Genomic DNA, 6,120 nt, shown 5'->3' on the forward strand with positions numbered 1-6,120 from the left:
TTTTTTTTTTCTGAGACGGAGTCTGGCTCTGTCGCCCAGGCTGGAGTGCAGTGGCCGGATCTCAGCTCACTGCAAGCTCCGCCTCCCAGGTTTATGCCATTCTCCTGCCTCAGCCTCCCGAGTAGCTGGGACTACAGGCGCCCACCACCTCGCCCGGCTAGTTTTTTGTATTTTTTAGTAGAGACAGGGTTTCACCGTGTTCGCCAGGATGGTCTCGATCTCCTGACCTCGTGATCCGCCCGTCTCGGCCTCCCAAAGTGCTGGGATTACAGGCTTGAGCCACTGCGCCCGGCCTCTTCTTGCTTCTTCATTAGTTTGTGTCTCTTTTGTATCTAACCTATGCTTAACGCAGTTTCTCCTAGGCTGCATGAGCTGTGTCTTGGGAGTTCAGTTTTGTTTTTTTTTTTTTTGAGGCAGAGTCTTACGGTGTCACCCAGGCTGGAGTGCAGTGGCATGAGCTTGGCTCACTGCAACCTCTGCCTCCCAGGTTCAAGCACATTTTCATGCCTCAGCCTTCCAAGTAGCTGGGATTATAGGCATGCGCCACCCCGCCTGGCTAATTTTTGTAGTTTTGGTAGAGACGGGGTTTTACCATGTTGGCCGAGCTGGTCTCGAACTCCTGACCTCAAGTGACCCACCCGCCTCAGCCTCCCAAAGTGCTGGGATCACAGGTGTGAGCCACCGCGCCCGGCTGGAGTTGTTTTGAGACTGCATGATTTACGTTATGATTTTGTTTTCGCTCCATGGGTTGTTCAGAAGTCCTTTTAGTTTCGAACATGTTTTCGTGTTTGTGTGCGGTGCCTCGTGTTCCTGTCTGCCGTTCGTTGTGGTCTGTTTCCTTGTAACTGGTCGGCGTTTGTGGGTGTTCATAACGCTCAGCACCTGAGTTCCAGCGTGCCGGGTTTGTATTCTGGGCCCGCTTTCTCTCGGTCCTGTGGTGTTTCCACCCCTTTCCTCTGGCCTTTGTGTGCCATTAGGTTTGGGCTTATCTCTTGTTAGCCAAGGGTAACGGCCTTTTTGTCTTCATCTAACCTGAGATTCTGTCATTCAGCCACAGTGGGAACCTGCTGCAGGTGTGGTGACAGCTACTGTCTCCTAGAACATGACTCTGTGGGGTCCCTTTCTCTCAGCTGCATCCCCAGTGTGTGGGACGTGGGATAGAGTTTGGCCATGGTGGCCACTCAGTGAATATCTTTTTTTTTTTTTTTTTGAGGTGGAGTCTCTGTCACCCAGGCTGGAGTGCAGTGGCACAATCTTGGCTCACTGCAACCTCTGCCTCCTAGGTTCAAGCAATTCTTGTGCCTCAGCCTCCCAAGTAGCTAGGACTATAGGTGCCCGCCACCACGCCTAGCTAATTTTTGTATTTTTAGTAGACACAGAGTTTCACTATGTTGGCCAGGCTGGTCTCGAGCTCCTGACCTCAAGTGATCTGCCCACCTCAGCCTCCCAAAGTGCTGGGATTACAGGCGTGAGCCACCACGCTGAGCCCACTCAGTGAATCTCTGTTGACCGTTTTGTTGAGCGAATACATAGATTGGATTTTAGCTGCTTTACTCTGGGTTTTTATCCACTATGCCGCATCTTCACTTTCTTCTGGTTTCTTCTGGTCTCTTCTGTGCCTTCTCTCGACTGACTTGAGTTTCCTTCTTTCCCTTGCCCATCACCCTACCCTTGCGTGGTTTGACGTTTATGGTGTCCCCAATGTTAGTGATACTGGAAGAGGGCACTGCTGCTGTCCCCTCTCCCGGGCCGGCCTTGTAGTGACCCTCTACAGTATTCTTTAGCGTTCTTGTCTCACCTTATTTTAATCCTGCACAAAATGCTGGTGTGGTTTTATGGTCAACACTTCCATTTATTTATCAACAGATTCACCCGCGTCTGCATTTGCCAGTGCTTCTTGCATCTCACCTCTGGGTTCATTTTCTGATTACTGATGTGTAGCCCTTTGTGTTTCTTCTATGAGTGGCTGTGAGGGGTAAACTCTACTCAGTGTTCGAAAAGGTCCATTCAGCTTCCACTCTTGAGTAATTATTTAGTTAGTACTGAATTCTAGGATGACAGATACCTACCTTCAGTACTTTGAAGAACAACTCCATTGTCTTCTGGAATATGTTTGTGAGAAGTCTGTTGGCAGCCTAATTTTCTGCCTTTTTAATGGTAGTTTTTAGGCCGGGCGCGGTGGCTCAAGCCTGTAATCCCAGCACTTTGGGAGGCCGAGACGGGCGGATCACAAGGTCAGGAGATCGAGACCATCCTGGCTAACACGGCGAAACCCCGTCTCTACTAAAAACACAAAAAAAAATTAGCCGGGCGAGGTGGCGGCGCCTGTGGTCCCAGCTACTCGGGAGGCTGAGGCAGGAGAATGGCGGGAACCCGGGAGGCGGAGCTTGCAGTGAGCTGAGATCTGGCCACTGCACTCCAGCCTGGGCGACAGAGCGAGACTCCGTCTCAAAAAAAAAAAAAAAAAAAAAAAAAAAAAAAATGGTAGTTTTAGATTTTTCTCTTCCTCTTGGAAAATGATAAGTAGGTAGAGCTCTTTCCTTTGAATTCTGCCTGGGACTTGTATTCCTTGTGCTGAGGACACGCTTGTCTTTGGTTTTGGAAAATGCTTCCACGTTGATGAGGTGTGGCTTCTCTTTGATTCTGCCTGTGCAGTTAGTTTTCCGGGAGTGCCCGTTAGCTGTGTGTTGGACCTCCTCATTCTGCTCTCCTCACGCTGTGCCTGCGTCTGGGCTGCTGTCTCACTGGGACTTTCTGCTGTGGACTCCATCGTGTCCCCCAAAATTCGTATGTTGAAACCCTAATCCCCAATGTGACTGCATCAGGTGATAAGGTCTTTGGGAGATAATGAAGGTCCTGAGGGTGGGGCCCTAATCCAGTAGGAGTGGTGTCCTTATAAAATGGGAAGGGAGCTCACTCTCCCTCTCTCCCTACCGCGTAAGGACACAGTGAGGAGGCGGCCATCTACCAGTCAGGAGGAGAGCCCTCCCCAGCACCCGGCCTGCGGGCACCTGCTCTTCCAGCCTCCAGGACTGTGAGAGAGTAAATACTCCGTCTGTGGTATTTTCCTCTGGCAGCTGGAGCGCACTAAGACACTCCTGTACTGTTCAGGAATTCTCTCTTCGGCTGTCATGTGTCCATTCTGTCCGCTGAGTACATACTTCCTTTGCTGGGTTCCTAAAGAGTCCAAAAGAAGTGCTTTTGGGTTCTTTATAAAACAAGCCTTTTTTATGCCAGTCTGTTTTCATTATTTCCATTTCTTTTTAATCACTTTACTCAGTAATCATCCATTTTAAGCATATTTGTTTTATGGTCACACACTAAAGCATTCAGCCTTGCCCACAGGGAGGTCTGGCATTTGTTCTTGAGCCCTGGGAGGTAAACTCCAATGCCTTGAAATGTCCTGCCTGGTAGGAGTGTCTTTGTTCACCTGGGGACCTTGGGTCACTGGATAGTTTAATGGGGTGATTTAGGGTGGGGGCTTTGGGGCAGCTTGACCTCTAGAGGGTTTGAGGTGGAGGTTGGCCCCGTGGGCCATCAGCCATGTCTGTGTGAGCCCCGGTGAAGGCTGGCATCCAGGCCCGGTGAGCTTCCCGGTTGGCAGTGTTGTCAGAGAGGGCTGTGGAAGTTAGTGCCTGGGGAAGTGAGGGCTGGCCATGACCCCACAGGGAGGGGACAGCTGGAAGCTCTGGTATTGGAACCTTCCTGGACCGCACCCTCTGTGCCTCATAACCTTGGCTGATTTTCATCTGCAGCTATAAGAAACGATAACCTTGAGTCCACCGGCTCACTGGGGGATCTGTGAGTCCTTTCAGGGAGTTATGGAGTCTGAGGTGGTCTCAGGGACACCTCCCCGCTATAGTTGGTGTCAGGAGCGAGGGTCCTTGTCGACTGTGCTGGGCTCCTAAAGGGCCTGTCGTGTGGGCAGCCCTGTGCCACTGCTGGGTCGGCCTCTCCTGCCGGTGGAGCCTTCTGCTGCTGTGTGTTTGGGCCTGGAGCTCGCTTCAGTGGGAAGTGTATCCCGTAGGCCTGCGTGGTGCTCCAGTGTGTCACGGCGCCTTCAGCGTGGCTCTGGTGGAGCTTCTGCTGCTGTGTGCTTGGGCCTGGAGCTGGCTTCAGTGGGAAGTGTATCCCATAGGCCTCCTCTGTGCTCCGGGGTGTCACGGCGCCTCTTCAGTGTGGCTGTTCGTGGGTTTGGATTTGATTCCTGCAGATGCCCAGGGTTTCCCCGTGGCTTGGAAGCAGCTTCCTGCCATTTCTTGCTTGTGGTTCCCTGCCTTGTTGGTCGTGTACTTTGGGCTGTACACCCTGCGTTCTGCAGATGACCGTGAAGGCGGGGACAGGAACGCACTCCCGGTGTCCATACCCTGTGTGCTCCCCTGCCTTCTCTCCCCACGCTGAATTCGGGCTTGTCCACGTGACACCAGTGAAGGCAACACGGAGCTAACAGAGGCCTGCTTGCCTGGGGGACTTGTCCCCTCTGAACACTGCCGTCACCATGTGAGGGAGCCTGTCCTGACCCCTTCAGGATGGAAGAGGACAGGGGAGAAGGGCCCAGCCGTAGGCCACCCTCCATCAGACACAGCCCCTGAGTGTACCAGGCAACACCAGCAGAAGACCCCACAGGCCAACCCCCGGAAGCCACTGCGTTTTGTGGTGGCTGCTTCTACAGCATTAGATAATGGGTTCAGTGGGTTTCCCTTCCTCTTACCCAAGCACTGGGCTCTGCTCAAGCTTTTTATCCCCCTTAATGGCTATGGCAGGGGTCTTGGTCCCACCTCCCTGTCTTTCTAGGGTCCCCTGGGCCTGTATCAGGAACTGGAACCCTGGTGAGCCCCTGAACTATAGCTTGCCTGTGTGCACTAATTTCTCTTTGGTTTCTGGCAGCTGGGGAGCCCCTTTCTTTTGATCTCAACTAAGTATTTTAACAAGGTGACTTTTGGCTGGGTGTGGTAGCTCACGCCTGTAATCTCAGCACTGTGGGAGGCCGAGGTCAGGAGTTCAAGGCCAGCCTGGCCAACATGGTGTAAACCCTGTCTGTACTAAAAATACAAAATACAAATACAAAAATTAGCTGGGTGTGGTGGTGCACGCCTGTAATCCTAGCTACTCAGGAGGTTGAGGCAGGAGAATGTCTTGAACCCAGGAGTCGGACATTGCAGTGAGCTGAGATCGTGCCACTGTATTTCCAGCCTGGGTGACACAGCAAGACTCTGTTTCAAAAAAAAAAAAAAAAAAAAGGCAACTGCAGCTCAGCATTTCTGTGGGTTGCAGGGAGAGGGGTCTGCACCAGTTTAGCTCACCACCCACCATAAACCCTCCTGGCTATGCGGTCTCTAATCCCACCTCGTCAGTTTGCAAATTCCTATGCTTGTTACTGCACAGTCTTCCAAATGGTTTATAGGTGAAACAGCAATATCACGGTGTGTGTGTGCTTGGGACAGTCTCGCTCTAACTGGGCTAGAATGCAGTGGCATGATCTTGGCTCACTGAAACCTCTGCCTCCCGGGTTCAAGCGATTTTCATGCCTCGGCCTCCTGAGTAGTAGCTGGGATTACAGGCATGCGCCACTATGCCTGGCTAATTTTTTTGTATTTTTTGTAGAAGCGGGGTTTCACCATGCTGGCCAGGCAGGTCTCAAACTCCTGGCCTCAAGCGATCACCCACCTCAGCCTCTCAAAGTGTTAGAATTACGGACGTGAGCCACTGTGCCTAGCCTCATGTAGTTTTTTGTTTTCTTTTTTACAGACAGAATCTCACTCTGTTGCCCAGGCTGGAGTGTGGGGGCACAATCACTGCTCTCTGCAACGTCTGCCTCCAGGGTTCAAGCAGTTCTCCTGCTTCAGCCTCCTGGGCAGCTGGGATTACAGGCACGCATTAGCATGCCCAGCTAATTTTTGTATTTTTAGTAGAGATGACGTTTTGCCATCTTGGCCAGGCTGGTCTTGAACTCCTGACCTCAGGTGATCCGCCTGCCTCAGCCTCCCAAAGTGCTGGGATTACAGGTGTGAGCCACTGTGCCTGGCCTCATGTAGCTTTTTTAACAGACACACATATATGTGTATAACGGTATAAGATTAGGATTGGAAAGATCATTAGCAAACCCTTAATAGTGATGAC

The 6,120-nt window shown here is 51.7% G+C and overlaps 1 protein-coding gene across 2 annotated transcripts in view; it reads left to right on the forward strand.

The window, feature by feature from the left end:
* DFFB (DNA fragmentation factor subunit beta) overlaps positions 1–6,120 on the forward strand; it is a 31,530-nt gene that overhangs the window by 22,705 nt on the left and 2,705 nt on the right. The window lies entirely within an intron of this gene.

This window comes from Macaca thibetana, chromosome 1 (genome assembly GCF_024542745.1).
Source record: "Macaca thibetana thibetana isolate TM-01 chromosome 1, ASM2454274v1, whole genome shotgun sequence".
Taxonomy (NCBI): Eukaryota; Metazoa; Chordata; class Mammalia; order Primates; family Cercopithecidae; genus Macaca; species Macaca thibetana.